General features: G+C 55.9%; 1 protein-coding gene across 1 annotated transcript in view; it reads right to left on the bottom strand.

Moving 5' to 3' along the window:
- The window catches only part of CAMKV (CaM kinase like vesicle associated), a 56,354-nt gene extending 41,329 nt beyond the window's left edge, over positions 1–15,025 (bottom strand). Inside the window, exon 1 of the mRNA XM_073352618.2 lies at positions 14,839–15,025. The gene's annotated coding sequence lies outside the window, so the exon portion shown is untranslated. The remainder of the gene's footprint in view (positions 1–14,838) is intronic.
- Positions 15,026–17,903: the final 2,878 nt, after the last annotated feature.

Genomic DNA, 17,903 nt, shown 5'->3' with positions numbered 1-17,903 from the left:
GTGCTGAGCACCCCCTACTATTTTTCATGGGTGCTTCAGCCCCAGAGCACCCCCAGAGTCAGCGCCTCTGTGCTGCACAACGAGAACGATGCTGCTGGCTAGGATCTGGGAAGATCCCTTCCTAATCGCTATTGGGCAATTCAGTGACCAGAGCTTCCCATCTGACAGCTCGTTAGCACTAATTACTTGGCACTGGCTACATTGATGCTAATCCTATTCCAGGAAAGCATCAGTAGCTACTACTCACAGGCATGAGGCTGACACACTTTCCTGAGCAACAGCCGGATCCATCCCAGCATCCCACGCCCAAGCGAGACAGTAGCCTGCACTGTCAGCAGCTCCCATGTGTACCTGGCACCTCATGGACACATTCAGCCTTAGAGCCCCTTGGACTCTGTGGTGGAGGGGAACAGCCCCCTGCTCACAGAACAGGAGCCTAGCTCTAGGACACCAGGATAAGCCCCCAATGCTCCCTAAACACATCACAGGCCTTTCGGTACCCCTCCCCACACAGGATCAGGGGTGAAGGTCTGGTCTGACACAGGTCAGGGGTGAAGACCACCTGAGGGGAGGGTCTCTGCCTTCTCCAGTCCCCCACATTGGGCCCAAATCACCAGCCCACTTCCTCCAATCCCCTCCTTGCTCCTTCTTCCCCAGCAGTGTCCGTGGCAACAATTTCCCAACATGCCTGCCCAAGAAGTCCTGGGCCTAGCTAACCCTGCCCAATCCAAACAAAGGAGGTCACCCCTCCTGCAAAGTGTGCTGTGCTCATGGGGTGCACGCCATGCTTCCCTCTGGCCACTGGTCCACAAGCTCTGGGGTTCTCAACCTGGATGGCATTTCAACCCCTAAATTGCTAATGACAGGAGGGTCTTGCTACTGAAGGGATCAGGGGCCACTGCACTAGAGGATAACAACCTACTACTGCACCTGACTAATGGAGCCACTTCTTTAGCTGATGCAGGGGTGGCCTGTACTGTGATGTTCAAGATCCTGGGTTCAAAGCCTGCTGATGAACCATTAACACTGTGGGGAGCTTCTGCCCCACCCCTCATCTTCCTTTTAAAACAGCTGCTGTCTGTGCAGGAAATACTGTGCCAAACACAGCCTCTGTCCTGGTCCCTCAACAGCTGATGTGGAGTCAAGAGGAGCTGCAGGCCCCAGTGAGGACAGGGAAACTGCCACCAAAGCCAGGGTTCAAATCGCTGGCAGGAAACAGCAACATGGATTCAGCTGGCAGCAAATGCATAGGAATGGGGGGAGGGTTAGCAATATACCAACACAGAGCCCAGTGACAGGAGGAGCCCAGATGCAGGGAAGTAGACAGCAGGAATGAGGGGTTTGCAATGCAAATGGGGATCAAGCCCGTGGGAGGGTTCATTAGCTGGGGTTTCTAAAGGGCTCTGAAGATGAGCGGTGCTAAGGATCATTCTTATTAATGCCACAGGGCAGCAGAAAGGGGCACTGGAGGGGTTGGGTGCATGTGCAGCATCGCTACAGTGCAGAGCAGGAGGGGGAGACCCTGCACCCTGCCCTGGGGTGACCTCCACATGGGATCCTGCACACAGAGCAGGGAGAGGTAGCCTGTCTGTGGGAGTCTGGGGAGATGGCACCCCACTGGCTGGATGATGCTGATTTACACCCATGAGGAATGTGGCCCATCAGCTGCCCTGGGATGATGCTGATTTACACCCGCCAGGGATCTGGCCCCTGTTCATCAGTGTGAACCCAGTTTCCTCCCCTCTGTTACAGCCACACCTGGGATGATGCAAAGGCATTTTAAACTCCCAGTTTAGCCTTCATCCTTTCTGCACCTGGAGTCAGGGCTCGCTCGGAGCTGGGGGCGTAATTCCCAGTGCTGAGAGCTGCAAAATGACTCAACTTCCTGGAGGTCTTTGTGCTTTGAACACTGTTGATAAGAATGCTGTGGCTTGGCTTGACTGGATTGCATACGCCAAATAAATAAATTCCCAGCTCAAGGAGATGGACCCACATTGGCTCTGCTGGAGCTCAGGTGCTAAAAACAGAGTGTAGCTGCAGCAACGCAAGAAGCTGGCCAACCAACTACGCTTAGCCTCTCGGATGGGATTGCCCTGGGGAAGCTAGCCTTTCCCACTCTAGGGCCACGACGGCGCCACCATTCTCTTTAGCACGCTAGCTCAATCAGAGCTAGCGCAGGTATGGGTCCTCAAGTGGGGCTCGGGGAGACGAGAGTAGACGGTCCCTCAGATATGCTGCTGCTTTTAATCAGTCCATTTCCCCAGCAGCCCAGGTGTGGCTGCAGACTGGGAAGGTTAATTCAGCTGATGAAAGAACACACCTTCATTCCCACTAGAATAAAAACGGGCAGAGGATCTGGAGAAACCTCTTGTCTTTCCCTAGCCCCATCCCATACCCAATGCTGGAGTGCAGAGGGGCATGTACGGAGCGGAGCTCTGGGCTAGACTTGACAGAAGCTGCAGGCCAGATCTCTGCCCAGGCTTTGGCATTGCTCTGTTCAGGATGCCACGGTCCCCCTGTGCTTAAGGCAAGCACTCAATAGATGCTGCTCTGCCATCACTGTACACGTTGATAACGCTGGCTCCGTGCTGCTGCATTCTACCAAGGTACCAGCCCTCGAAAGCTGGGCTAAGATGCTGGCAGGGTCTTTGTCGCCAATGTGACTCATCTGCTCTAGGCGCCTGGCAAACACCACAAAATGCTGCCAGTTCTGGCTCCCCCACTCAACCTGCGACAGCCCTTGGCTAGCAAACACCCCTACCCCATCTTGCCATTCAGGTGCTCCCCAGGCAGGACTGGTCAAGAGGAATCATGGCACCCCTGGAGCAGTGACTACTGCTGGGCATTATAGACTGGGGGGGTCAGGGGCATCCAGAGGGACCCCACTGACCATGGGTGGATCCCACTGCACTCTGCCAGGATATGGGAGCCCTCGGATACCACAGGGTCATGGCTGTCTGACCTGGGAGCGGCTGGCTGGAACTCCGTGATCCCGCCTGGGTTTGGTGGGCAGAGGTCATGAGATTGACGTTCACACTAGGGCAGAGGTGCTACCAGCCGGACTGTGATATACACCCCACTCCCCACACGGCCCTGTGACAAGGTTGGGATTTTTGTAGTGTTTTACATGAATGGTATGTGCATACCTCAGTTTCCCTGTGTGCTGCATGTTTAGCAAGATGATAGGAGAGGGTTTGTTGTTGCAGAGGACCTCACCTAGCAGCTGGGACCCCAGACAATGGCCTGGAGATGGGGAACCCTAACAACTAATGACTAAGAGGCCCACCCCAGCTTGGCAGCCAGCTGGTTCTGGCCAGCGGGGGGACAAAGGGCTGAGGAGAGAGGATGCTGGTGCCCTGACCAATCAGTTCCATCAGAGGGGAACAAAGGATGGAAGAGCAAGAGCCCCAGTGACCTGTTTACTTGGGACAGAAGACAAAGGACAGGGGAGGAGCTGTTGGGGGAGATGATATTGGATGATTGGCTGGAAGGAGGGGGCTGCTGGACTAGACAGAGAGAAAGCATCCAGAGCCCACCTGGATGCGGGACAGACCTAGATGTACGGTGCTGAGGGATGCTAGGCCTGGAGAGTTTCCTGTGCTGGGTTCAGATGCTCACAAATCATCCTGTTTTACACTGGATGAGAGTCACTCCAGTCTAGAGAACAGGGTTTCATTATTCCCTCTGGGCGTTGAGGCCCCAGAGGTCCAGAGAGAGTGGACTCCCTGAGGGGCCCATGGCGAGAGACAGGCGTGCTGAGGGCTCAGAGAGGTGTGTTAGCAAGAGGCAGAGGGGCCTACGGCTTAACCCCCAAGAGAGAATGGTCCCCTGAGAAGGGCTGTCACATTGAAGGGGGTTCCTTCCAGGGACATTATGGGGCCAGGAGAGAGCACGAGTCCTGTAAGTCCGTGACAGGCTGCAGGGAGGAATGTGGTGCTGGGTGGGGGAGGCATGGGCCATGACCTCACTCACTCCTGTCCTGGGGAGTGAAGGGGCTCAGGGAGATCTCACTGCTCTGTCTCGGCACAACCCAAACCAAGGGTCAGTTGGCAGGGTGTATATCCGGGGGCCCAGGCCTGAGATAACAGGGAAGCTGCTGGTCGGGAATGAGGAGCATCAGCAGAGCTCAGGGACGAGCCCAGGGCTGGGCAAGCAGGTGGCTGTGAGGCAGGAGTGAGGGGCACTGGCAGAACTGTGCAGGAGGAGCTTTCCTTTGCTTTATCAGTGACTAACAAGCACCAGATTCGCACCCATTAAACAACAGTTTAAACTCAGTCTCAGTGCCCCGTTCTTAGTGGGTGCTGGGGCACAGACAGCATGCAATGGAAAAGCAAGGAGGCCAGGGGTTGACTGGTTGGGGGATGGGTGCTGACAGCTCCTGGGCAGGAGGGCAAAGGACACACTGTGCCAGGCTGGCAGGGAGCTGCACCTCACAGATAGGTTCAGAATCAGCAGGGTGAGCCCCAGCGCAGCTTCAAGGCCTGGGATTCACATGCATCCTGCCTTGCCCTCTCCTGCTGGAGGGAGCTGCCATGGGGCAGGCTGTGCTCAGCACTGAGAGGAAGCTGTGGTATGCAGGGACCCTGACCCACACCAGAAGCAGGAGGCACTCACCCTGTGCCCTGCCCAGGATGTGGGGCTGGGTCCCCTGGAAGCCTGCCAGCCTGGCACCTTGTGATCTGCCCAGACTGCCCAGCCCCTGCCTATACCCTCAGCTAGCTTCCCCAGGAAGGGACAGCGGATTTCACTGGCCAATGAATGGGGAGGGGAGGTTACACATCATGCAGGAAGTGGGGCTGTTATAGAGTCTGGCTCTAGCACAAGCCATAAAGACTCAGGTGTCCAGCCCTCAAATTCCCTGGTGTTGGCCATGTTGGCAGCCAATGCACCAACAAAAGCAGGACCCAGGATGGGCCCCCTCAGCCTGGGCCAGTTGCTTTTCTCCTCCCCCACTCACCCCATTCATCTCAGCCTGCCCCAGGCCCTCTCAGGAGCTTCCTGCTCCGTAGGTACAAGACACGCCATCCTGGCTTCTTCTGCCTGCTACATTCAGCATCCCATGGACCCTTCCCATCTTTGCTGGGGAATCAGGGCCTCCCTTGCATACACCTGTCCACCGTCAGCAGTGAAGAGAAGAGCAAGGTAGCAGAGTCCTGAGCTGCCTGCATGTGGAAGGTGCTGGAGCCCCATGTCATGGGGGGAGATTCTCTTCTCCCTGCCCCACTCCATGGGGGTTATGTGGATGTGCTGCATTAACACCCCTGGAGAGCAGGGATGGCGTTAGGCACTGAGGTGGGGCCCCAGGGGCTTGGGCACAGCAGCACACATGGCAGGGCATGTGTAAGATGTAGCATGTTGGAACGGCACCGGAGGGAGCTGTGAATGGTAGCGTTCACTCGCATTGCCTGCCGCTCTCCGGCCCATAATGAAATGCTCTACTACTTTATGGATCTAATAAGGAGTAGGAAAGCCAGAATTAGCAACTGAGTCTCAGGCCCTGGCAGGAGAGCACAGCACCAGTCCACTTCCAAAGCACTCTGGTGGGCTGAGCCGGCACACAGAACCGGCCTCCTCTGGTTAGTCACAGGGGCAGCGCCATCAGTGGCCCATATTCAGCAACCATCTGCTCGCCAGGGCCCGTGCTGCAGGAGTAGGGTGACCAGATAGCAAGGGTGAAAAAGCGGGACAGGGGTGGGGAGGTAATTGGCATCTAAACAAGACAAATACCCAAATATCAGGACTGTCCCTATAAAATCGGGGGACCCTATGCAGGAGCCAGGCAGTGGCAGAATTGCGGCAGCAACCTTCCAGGGCAACACCAAGGGAGCCCTGCCCAGGCATGGGAGGATGCAGGGCATGAGCCAGAAGAGAACAGGCGTGTGTGGGGGTATCTGGACTGGACAAGAGCAGAACAGAACTGAGTTTGCTGCACCGCTGGGCCAGGGTGCTGGAAGACACAAGTCTAGTGAGAGGGGGGCAGCAGGGGGAGCAAGACAATTCAGCCTGGTAATGCTCATCTGGTTTAGGGACGTCTCTGGCCTCCATCACTCTAGTACGTGGGCACCTCACCGTCTGTCACATCTGTATCACCACAGCCCCCTGGGTGACCAGGCAGGGCTGTTGTCCCCATGGGGCAGCTGAGGCCCAGAGAGATGAAGCGACTGGCCCAAGCTCACGCAGAGAGTCTGCAGTGGACACAGGAACTAACCCCAGGTCTTAAATCCCAGGGAGCACCCTAACCACTGGGCTATCCTTCCCCATGAGTGCAAGCCCCCACCATTCCTCTGGAGCCCATGTGGCTAGACACTAGAACCAGTCCAGGAGCTGAGATTGAACCCAGAATCAGCTGAGGTGGCATAGTGACAAGGGCAAACAAAACCCAAAGGGGGCCAGGGAATGAAAGGAACTTTTTCCAGAGAGATAACATGACTCTGGGAGCTGGGGCTTTAAGGAAAACAAATAACATGGGACATACAGTAAAATTCACAAGAATGGCGACTGAAATATTTTTGACTCCTGAGTAATTTGAGTGCCTTTTAAAAAAAAAACCTGTCATTGACAACGAAAATGAAGGAGGGAAAAATCACTGGGAAATCTGAACCTAGTTTTCAGCGCCCTGTGCATCCACAGGCCACAGAATTTGTTCTGGAATTCACCCTTTGCAACTGAATCATGCTCCAGAATTGATTAATTTTGTTTTTTTAAAAATCCTCATTCTTATAGTCACAAAGAAAACCCTTAATACATGACCCAGCCTTATGGTGTCTGCCTGAGTTTGCAGACAGCCCCAAGCGATAGCTGTGCACGTGTCCCTTTGGCTCACCTGAAACAGCCAGCTAACGTGCTTAGCCCAAAATCTCAAATTCCCCTCCTCCTTCCCACCACCACTGTTCTCCCCATGCACACATATAGTGGTGAGCTGGAGACAGTTCACCCACCGGTTCACTAGAACCGGTTGTTAAATTTAGAAGCCCTTTTAGAACTGGTTGTCCCGCGAGTGACAACCGGTTCTAAAAGGGCTTCTAAATTTAACAACCAGTCAAAAGTGGCGCCTTAGCTGCCAACTCCGTGGGTGCCGCAGGGCTGGAGCACCCATGGTGAAAATTTGATGGGTGCAGAGCACCCACCTGCAGCTTCCCGCCCTGCACCCGGCCCCAGCTCATCTCCGCTCCGCCTCCTCTCCTGAACGCACCGCCCTGCTCTGCTTCTCCGCTGGACCCCCGGCCAGCTTCCCGAGAATCAGCTGTTCATGCGGGAAGCCTGGGAGGGCTGAGAAGCAGGCGGCGGCTTCGCGCTCAGGCCCAGGATGGCAGAGGTGAGCTGGGGCAGGGAGGAGCGAGGAAGGCCGCCCGCACAGCAGCAGGTAACCCAGGCCGGGGAGGGGCGGGGGGACCACTCCCCACCCCAGTTCACCTCTGCCTCCCTGGGCCTGAGTGCAAAGCTGCCGCCTGCTTCTCAGCCCTCCCAGGCTTCCCGCATGAACAGCTGATTCTCGGGAAGCTGGGGGTGGGGGGTGCGAAGAAGCAGAGTGGGGTGGCACGTTCAGGGGAGGAGGCAGAGCGGAGGTGAGGTGAGCTGGGGCTGGGGAGCTCTGCACCCACCAAATTTTCCCTGTGGGTGCTCCAGCCCCGGAGCACCCACGGAGTCGGCGCCTAAGGCGCCACTTTTGATGTGATCAGTGGGGTGAGCGGACGCTCCCCCGCCCCTAGGAGCCAGAGGGACCTGCCAGATGCTTTTTGGGAGCTGCCCCAGGTAAGCACCGCCAGGACTCCCCACCTTGCGCCCCGGAAGGTCCCTCTGGCTCTTAGGGGTGGGGTGGGCACCCACTACAGTGGCCCACGAGACCCTCCTGCCCAGTTCTGGAGGCAGTCAGGGGACAGGGGAGGGGGGTGGATGGGGCAGGGGTTCTGGGGGGGGGTCAAAAAACGTGGGGGGTTGGATGGGGCAGGAGTTCCCAGGGGCGGGGGGGGCACGACCCCCTCGTGGGGTGAGGAGGGAACTGGTTGTTAAGATTTTGGCAGCTTATCACTGCACACATCCTAACAATTTTGTCAATGCAGGTGGATGTTGTCAACACAATCTGCACCACATTAAAAAGGTGGGGGCCGTGTAAAAGTCAGAGAACAGTGAGACACACCAGAGCTATTTCCTGGGTGTATCTGTTATTGTGTTACTAGAATTCAAAAGCAATAAAGTGAAGTAAATGATCATAAATGATCTGGAGGATGGTGTGGATTGCACTCTCAGCAAATTTGCGGATGATACTAAACTGGGAGGAGTGGTAGATACGCTGGAGGGGAGGGATAGGATACAGAAGGACCTAGACCAATTGGAAGATTGGGCCAAAAGGAATCTGATGAGGTTCAATAAGGATAAGTGCAGGGTCCTGCACTTAGGACGGAAGAACCCAATGCACAGCTACAGACTAGGGACCGAATGTTTAGGCAGCAGTTCTGCAGAAAAGGACCTAGGGGTGACAGTGGACGAGAAGCTGGATATGAGTCAGCAGTGTGCCCTTGTTGCCAAGAAGGCCAATGGCATTTTGGGATGTATAAGTAGGGGCATAGCGAGCAGATCGAGGGACGTGATCGTTCCCCTCTATTCGACATTGGTGAGGCCTCATCTGGAGTACTGTGTCCAGTTTTGGGCCCCACACTTCAAGAAGGATGTGGATAAATTGGAGAGAGTCCAGCGAAGGGCAACAAAAATGATTAGGGGACTGGAACACATGAGTTATGAGGAGAGGCTGAGGGAGCTGGGATTGTTTAGCCTGCAGAAGAGAAGAATGAGGGGGGATTTGATAGCTGCTTTCAACTACCTGAAAGGGGGTTCCAAAGAGGATGGCTCTAGACTGTTCTCAATGGTAGCAGATGACAGAACGAGGAGTAATGGTCTCAAGTTGCAGTGGGGGAGGTTTAGATTGGATATTAGGAAAAACTTTTTCACTAAGAGGGTGGTGAAACACTGGAATGCGTTACCTAGGGAGGTGGTAGAATCTCCTTCCTTAGAGGTTTTTAAGGTCAGGCTTGACAAAGCCCTGGCTGGGATGATTTAACTGGGAATTGGTCCTGCTTTGAGCAGGGGGTTGGACTAGATGACCTTCTGGGGTCCCTTCCAACCCTGATATTCTATGATTCTATGATTCTATGAAGACCTCAAGTTTCTAATACTACCTCAGTGGATGCTGCATTTCCAGTCTCCTCCACCAGGGGGTAGTGTCATGAGGATTAGATTGGGCTTGCACAGCCACAGATCAGGTGGCATTCCCATGCACTTGGATATCGAGGGAATTGGAACAGAGCCACTGCCCCACCAATGGCACATTTAGGGACGGGGTGGTGGTGGAAGAGAGTGTGAGGGTGGGGGAAGGGGAGGAAGAGAGGCAGAAGTCGGGAGAAGAGTGAATGTAGAGCCAGGCTCTCACATAGCAAAGGAGAGCTTTGCCCGCTAGGTCTGACTGTCTCAGCCAGGCAGAATAGGCACTAACCAGGAAAGAACCTGGCAGCCGTTTGAGAAGAATGGAACCAGGAACAATAGGCAGCACATTGTGTTCTAAAGGAAGAGGCCATGCCAGGGAAACGTGACAGCTCTTGGGTTTTTTTAATCATGGGCCCGGCTGCTCAGGGGAGCCGGGGCAGGGTAACTCAGATTTTATAGCATCATTCCAGAGCATCCAGCGACACCTCACGTGGCTTGGCTGGGCACGATCCTGCACATCCTGAGTACTCCCTTAAAGGGGTCACATGTCCTCCACTCCCATTGACTTCAGTGAGCGTGACCAGGCCCCATGGATGGCCTGGGGCAGTGACCTACATCCATGTACCCAGCTGGGGAAAAGAGGCTGTGTGGGGATTGGGCACAGGTCCAGCTTCACTAACATCCTCGTTAAGGCTCTGTGGGAAGCTAACTGTGTGAACATGCAGACAAGACCTCACAAGGCGGTGTCACAAAGAGCAGGGGAGGCAGAGCTAATTCAAAGAGCTGGAGGGAACACCAGGGGATTTGCAGTGGGACAGCTGCAGTCAACACAGCAGGAGCATAACTCTAGTCATGGGCACTTTAGTGGCAGAGATCTGCACCCTGATGATGCCAGCAGAGACCTAGGGGTGGCAATGGGAACGGGCAAGTTAGGAGTTTGTTGATGCTTTTCTGTCTGTTACAGCAGACCTCCAACCAGACTGGGGAAGGGCCACTATGCACACACATACACAGCTCCTGCCCCCAATCGCTTAGCATCTAATTTAAGACAAGACGCAACAGTGCAAGACACAATAGCTGTGGAAGTGGGAGGCAGGGCGTGGATGGCATGAAGAGATGACGCAGCTTTCACAAGCCAACGAGCCCGATTCAATGTAAACATTCCTGCTGCTGTACTGCGGCTTTAAATTAGCTTCCCAGCCCTCACCTGTCCTCAGCCCATCCACATAGCCCCCGCCTGACTCGCTTCATATCTGTCCAGCGCGCCGTTGCAGCCTCAGCCCGACCTTGGGGGTTAACAAGCAGCTGCCTCTGCCTAGAGCTTTCTGGAGCTCTGCTTCCATTTCCAGCTAGGCAGGTGGCTGCCAGAGAACGGAGCAGTGAGCGGGGCGATTTTGCTTATTCAGAGGCACTGGTGTCACGTACCTGGGAGGCGACAGCCTGCTCTGGGCAGCGCTTGGGCTACCTCTCCAGAAATAGTGGCTTCTCTTCTGACACCGTCTGACTAGAGAGGGACTGTACCCAGAGGGAAGAGCAACAGCCACTGATCCGAGATGGACCTAAATAATGGGGCTGTGATATCAGACCCCAGAACAGCCTAAAAGGGATTGTTCATGGTGGTGCAAGAAGTAACAGACATGGACCTCAGAGGCGCTAAGTCGGGATTGAGTGGCACTGGCAGAGCTGGGATGGGATAGAAGCACAGGGCTGGCATAGCAGGGGGCTGCAGATTGGGACTAAGGGGTACTGGAGGAGCTCCATGCAGGGAACCCTTCAAAGCTCTTTCAACCAAGTATCATGCAGGGACCAACCCTACTTAGCTTGTGAGATCTGAGAAGAACAGAGCCGAAGTGAGACGGCTGCAGATCATAAAGAAACCCCAGGAAAGAGCCTTCATTGAATCTAATAGCCTCAACATCAATCATGGCAGCAGAAAAAAGGAAAATCGGCTGCTGGGTTGTATTAAAAGAATGGGGAGGGGAAAATGCTGTTCTATAAATCAGTGGTTTGTTCACACTTCAAACCCTGTACTTGCATCCTGTCCTTTTAGAGGTGAACGTTGAGAACAGATCAGGAAAAGGCAGTGGGGGGTGGGGGGGGGAAGATCAGGGTGATAGAAGGAAGGGGATATTACATACAAGAGCTGGGGGTTGCTGGGGTCAGTGCATCTGGAACTGCAAATTATTCCGATTGGACTTGGCTGAGGTTTGTAAGGATCCTGAAGGATATAGTGGAAATGACATGGTTCCTTCCTATCCCATAACAGGAGAATAGGAGGGAGTCTCAGCTGATGACAACCTGTGGAACTCACTGCCACATCACACTCATGAGTCACATGCTGGAAAGGGAGTTAAAAGGACAGAAACATTTTGGAAGTTTGAGTAACACTGCAGAGCCTGCTAGGTGCATTAGGAGGCATTTTTAAGGGGGCCAAGGATGCTTTTAGACACAACAAATCCTGCATCTTGGCAGGGGGTTAGACTAGATGATCCTTGCGGTCCCTTCTAACCCCATGTGTCTGTGATTGGCTGAAGCACAGAGGCTGGAGCCCAGCCTGTAGGCACTGATGGCTCCTCAGCAAGGTAGCAGGGAGTCTGACTCCTGCTTTCACACCTGAAACCAACTGCCTTTGCACATGGAGCTCTGCAAACCCCTCCAGCAGCTGTCCCAAACCAGGGCAAGGCCTGTGCTTAGCAACAGTCCTGCCCCAGCCCCAGGGCGGGAGGGAGACAGACAGACAATCTCTGACTTCAGTGAGCACTCCCACCCCCTGCGGTCCAGCATGGTGCTGGGGCCACTGGGAGGGGAAAACCCAGCCCATGAATTCTGACAGGAACAATACATCCAAACCATTGCCAGCTCCCAATAACAACCACTCACAATACTCTAAGAGAATTCACCAGCCCCATCCGCCAGCTCCTCCCTGTGAAAGACGAGCTGGGACACAGTGCCCCAGGAAGCAAGAGGGAGACTGAGTCCACATGCTGCTTCCTACCAAGTGGCCTGCAGCCTAGCACTGGCTCTGCAGCATCCCAGGCAGCTCGGACATGCCCCCTGCAGTCCCAGGTAACATTAGGTCCTCCACGAGCCAAGCCTGACTTGCACTCCGCAGGAGATACCGATGCGCCTGACCCCAGCACCAGTTCCTGAGCACTGGGGTTTGCACTGAAGTGGGGTCTGTCTTGAGGCCAGAACTCACCATCATCTGGGGCCATGGGGCTGGAATTAAGGAATAGAACACATACAGAGAGGGAGATCAGGCCAAGAAATAACCTCTCATTGCTGGGGGAATCCTACAACTGCACAAAACTAAGCAGGGAAGGATCTTACAATGGCCAGGCTGGGGAGGACAGCATGACCGGGTCAGGGTCCCCCAGCACCTGCTTCAATGGAGATTTAAGGAGAAAACAGCAACACACCGTTGAAACCCTGAGACCCCAGCAGGCCAGATTCAGAGCTGTCATAAGCTGACACCACTCCATTGCAGGCAGGGAAGTTGCACCCATGTACACCAGGTCAAGACTGAGCCCAGACACTCCTGGGGGTCCGGCACGGAAAGCAGTAAAATGAAGTCCGCCTCCTCTGCACACATTGGGTCTGGGGATACCAGGGACACTGCTAAAGATCTACCCCACCCCAGGTGTAGCAGTGATTTCCAGGGCTCTGTGCCCGCTCCTTCCCCCCAGCCAGCTGACTCCCTATACCACAGTTTGCTGGCAGACTTCTGACTCCTGGCTATAGCCTGCTGTGCTCAGGTCAATATTTCTCCTCAGTGCCCTGGAGTGCAATGTGCAGCCACCAGGTAGCATGAACCAATGGGTCCCAATGCCACGAAATGGCTGTAAGTTCAGAGGAGTGGGCAGGATGACACCAAACTTCCAGCGCCTCCAGCAGCGGCAAGGTGCCACTGTCCCTGAGGGCGCACGCAAAGCCACTGCATGAAGAGTGCAGCCCCTGGGGGCTACATCAGGGAGCTCAGGCCGAGGGAAGGCAGCAGGAGGGATCTGAGGTGGGGGGTGGTGGTCAGGAGTGCAGGTGGCAAAGTCCGTCCTGAGGAGGTAGAGAGATCAGACAGACTGGGGGGAGGGGGGTTGAGAAGGACCACAGGGTTGCCCCAGCCCGACCCTCCAGACTTTGCCCAGATGACCCTGCAGAAGACCAGAGCCCAGCCAGAGCCACATACAGAGGGCAGGATGAAACAATTTCACACCAGCACCACTGAGGGTCTGGGGCAGGAGCCAGTGCCTGACACCCCACGAATGAAAGTCAAGGAAGGGGTGGGGACATCTGGCTTTGTGAGAGGGCTCCAGCTAGGGACTCGCAGGGGGCGGCAGAACTCAAACCCTGCCCCCTTCTCACATAAATGGCCATCACATGTGCACCCCCACTCCTGAGACAAACACAGCACACATGGCTGGTGTCACAGCCCTGAGCACGTGCAAGGCTCTGCCGGAGTGGATGGAAACCGCCTCTGGGCGGCCAGCGCTGCGGGGCCCGGCCTCTCACCCCGTGTCGCTGCACCCGCTGGAGGTCAGCATCCCTGGGGGGAGGGGGGGGGGAGAGATCTACTTGTTATGCTTATAAGATAACATATTCCCCTCCTGCCCAGCAATGGCCCCACACACCCTCCAACTCTACATGCTCAGTCAGCGCACGATCCCACAGGTGCCCCCTACCCGCCTCGGGACGGCTGCCTGCGAGCCCCCTGCCCGCGCAGGCTGAGCAAGGCAGACGCACCCCTGCACGCGCAGGCGGGCATGGCCACAGATGCAGGCATGCTGCACCCACCCCCACACCAGCGTTGGCACAGCACGCGGCCCACGCACACAGACCCCCTCGCCCAGGGCGCGCCCCCCCATGCTGCCTGGCAAAACTTGGGCACCCGCTAGAGCCCAGCCTACCCGCCCCCTTCCCTTTATTTGTGACATTAGCGGTTGTCATGGAAATTAGCGCCATGTCTCGCACAAGGGAGTGAACTGGGGGAGGGGATGGAAGGTAAAACAGCCCCAGCTGGGCGCAGATCAGCCCTCAGCTCCCAAAATCCTGGCCAGGGGGACCCCGCCGCCCCCGCTTCGGGATAGCCCCACCTGGCAGCCCGGGGCGCTGGCCCGTGGGCACTGTTCCCCGATGGCTCCCGCCCGGTGCCAGCTCCCTGCCAGAGCAGAGCAGAGCAGAGCAGAGCACCCACCCCCGGCACATGCTGCACCGGGCGCCTGCAGCTAGCTGCAGGGGAAGGAGCCGCTAGTGACTGGGGGGGCGGCAGCTCCCCGGCAAAGTGCCCAGGCACCGCCGCAGGCTCCTTCCCCAGGTAACTTTGTCCAGGCACCCCCCCCCCCCCCACCCTCGGCTCCAGCCGCCTCCTGCTCCTTGTCCCTGCCCCGCCCCCCCGGGAGGCGCATCGAGTCTCTTGCACCCTCCCTGCCTCCACCCTGCCGTGGGCGCTGCTGTCCCCTTGCCTGGGTGCGGGGGAGAGTCATACCGGAGTCACTCTCTCAACGCGAAGGAGCGGCAGCCGAGCACCTGTCCGAATTACAGCCCGCAGCTCCACACAGCACTGACAGCGGGGCGCGCCCCCTCCCTCCAGATCGGACGAGTTCGAAGCCCGAGCCTGGCCCCGCGCCCCCGGCCGCTCGGGCTCACCTGCAAGCCTGCTCCAGCCGCGGGAAGGTGCCGGGTCCCTCAGCCCTGCCCCAGACGCTCAGGGATCCTGTGCCGCCCGCCCCGCCGTGCCTGGGCTGCGGGAGCCGGGTGTCACTAAGCTGCAGGCTCCGGGGTGGGGGGGGTCGAGGGGGGAGCAGACGGAGCCAAGCGCGCTCCCGGCTCCGGGCACCTGGAGCATCTCCCCAGAGTTCGGCGTGGGAAAGTTACAGGGACTGGACCGATAGGGACCCGCCCCGGGGCGGGGCCAGGGCCCGCTGACGTAACCGGCAAACTTTAGGTTCCTACTGCTCTGGGGACCGTGTGCTGCCTGGGCTGGGGCCCCCCAGCTCCCTCTGGGCAGCCCCGGGTCGGCTGCCTGGGGAGGGCAGCGGGGGGCGTCACCGGGCTGCCAGCGGCCCGTAATGGGGAGGGAGGTGCAGGCCATGGAGAGGAGCACTCCCAGGGTACGGAGTTCCGCGGGGGGGCCCACAGACACTGCAGGTTCCCCCAGGGTGCTCCATAGGGTCAGAAAGGACTACACTGATCATCCAGTCTGACCTGGAGCAGGTGAGCTTTGGGGGCAGCCCACATGTGCAGCACCAGCCTGCCCTCAGTGTCACTAGGGCGCTAGTTCTGGTGCTGAAACATTCACCAGCCCTTCATAGCCGCAAAGTGCCTAACAAATGTGATCTGACTCACACGCACAGGACGAAGATTAGTGTAACAGAAAGGGAAATTGAGGCACTGCATAGTGAAGGCTGCCTCACTGCCAGAGCTGGGATTGGAATCGGGGAGTCATCCCTGGGGTCTAACTACTAGCTTATGCTGAATAGCCCTCTGTTGTTAAATTAGGGTCTGCATTTAATCCTCCTTAGGCTTTGTTTCTTATTTATGTCGGTAGTGTCTCAGGATCCCAGTCAGGATTACAGCCCCATTGTGCTTGTTATGTTATGTGGAAAGAGCCAGCGTTCCCCCAAATGGATGCAAGAATAAAGCTGTGTGAGTAACAGACTGGGCTCTGCAGCAGACTGAAATCCACAGTGGTACCAAGCCTGCTTTAAACTGAGGTACTAGTTATGGGGAGGGGAAATCCATCTTCACAGGGCATGTTCTGGGCAGCAAACCTGCTCTCATTTGTACTGTGAGATGTCGAATAGTGTGGGCTAGTGGTGGCTCATGGACACCTACAATAGCAGCCTGTGGCTTGGGTTCCCATGGGCTCTCAGGGTGGAAGGCTGTGTTACCTGTCAGCCCATGGATGCTGCCCCCATATCTAGAGGTGGTTGCCTCACTGTCTCACAGCCTAGAGAAACCACCCTCACACTTGCCTTGCCTTTTGCCTGCAAACACCCTGTTCCAATGCCCTAGTTCCTCAAAAACCACCAAAACCCAGAGCAAATTGGACCCAGCTGGCCTGCAGCCTACCCTGGTCCTTCAGAGGGAACTCCCCTGGGTTCTAGCTTCCCACCATCTCCCATGTCAGCCCCAAGGCCAGAAGATTTAGAGCAGGGGTGGCCAACCTGAGCCTGAGAAGGAGGCAGAATTTACCAATGTACCTTGCCAAAGAGCCACAGTAATATGTCAGCAACCTCACATCCTCCCACCTCCCCCCCGCTCCCAGAACCCCCACCACAGCCCCACTGATCAGCGCCTCCTCCCCAGACCTCCTGATCAGCTGTTTCATGGTGTGCAGGAGGCTCTGGGTGTGGGGGAAGGAGCAAGGGCATGGCAGGCTTAGGGAGGGGGCAGGAAGGGGTGGAATGGGGACAGGGCCTCTGGCAGAGCCAGGGGTTGAGCAGTGAGCACCCCCTGGCACACTGGAAAGTTGGCGCCTGTAGCTCCAGCCCTGGAGTCGGTGCCTATACAAGGAGCCACATATTAACTTTTCAAGAGCTGCATGTGGCTCCGGAGCCACAGGTTGGCCACCCCTGATTTAGAGGAATGGAACTCTCTGCTCCTCCTGTAGGTGAGATGGGGAAAACCTAGCTCTGGCTAGACCCATTGACATAAATTAGAATATTGTTTCCCCAGAATTCCACCTTCTGAATTTTGTTGCTTTAGCTGGCCTTTGTTTATGTTTGGATTGTATACATTAGAACAGATTATTATCATTACTGTAGTCATGCAAGGCCTAGGGGTTGTGCTGGACATGCCCTGGTGTGAGTAGGTCACACTGATGTCATGAGTAGTTAACTTTGTTTCAGTGATGAAATACAAGGTCAACAGTTACTATGGTTTAGTTGTGGGGCTTAGAGTTTAAGGTATTGTCTATGTTTTAGGTTAATTTAGCTGCAAGTACACTCTAGAGAGGTGCAGTCAAGCTGATCTGGGTTCTTGTATAGATGCTACTAGGCTGATGGAAGAATTCTTCTGGCAATATCTTTCCCTGGGGTGAGTTTATTATAGTGCTAGAAAACCCTCTTCTGTTGCTCTAGCAGGTGTGTATGCTACCCTGGGTGTATCGGTAATATTATAGCTATACTACTGTAGTGCTTGTAATGTAGACATACCGTAAGAAGTGGGGATTTGAGTGTTTCCTCATTTGGGCAGTCTATGCACAGTGAGTTCCTGTGTTCTAGCTTCCCGTTGTCCATACAGATGTAGCCTTCCTTTGTTTAGGATATTGGATGCCATAACTACAAGGGCCTTAAGGGCCTGTCCCACTTGTTCTATGCTCCCCGTCCCCAAGTATGTACTTCTAACAGGGGTAGATGAGAGAACAGACGGGAGGCCTCTGTGGCCCCAGTCATGTCACACTAACTTCCCCCCATGCAGATTGCCCCACTATGCCTCAGAGCTAGCGCCTTGTGCAAAGTCTGATCCAGCCTTGGGAGCAGAGATTTCAACAGGGCTAAGGAAAGAAGAGGGTAAGCAAACAAACAGTGCTGGTGTGGAGGCAAAGACAGCCAGGGGATAGGGCACCAGGCTGGGAGTCAGGGAACCAGCTTCTATTCTTGGCTCTGACCACATCTTGCAATGGGACCTTGAGCATGCCACTTCCCCTTTCTGTGTGGCAGCCCCCCACCACCACCCATGCAGTGCTTATCCACTGAGCAGAAAGTGCA

The sequence above is a fragment of the Lepidochelys kempii genome, chromosome 7 (genome assembly GCF_965140285.1).
Source record: "Lepidochelys kempii isolate rLepKem1 chromosome 7, rLepKem1.hap1, whole genome shotgun sequence".
Classification (NCBI taxonomy): Eukaryota; Metazoa; Chordata; order Testudines; family Cheloniidae; genus Lepidochelys; species Lepidochelys kempii.
Note: the sequence above shows the minus strand (reverse complement) of the source record. Positions and strands in the feature narration are given on the sequence as shown.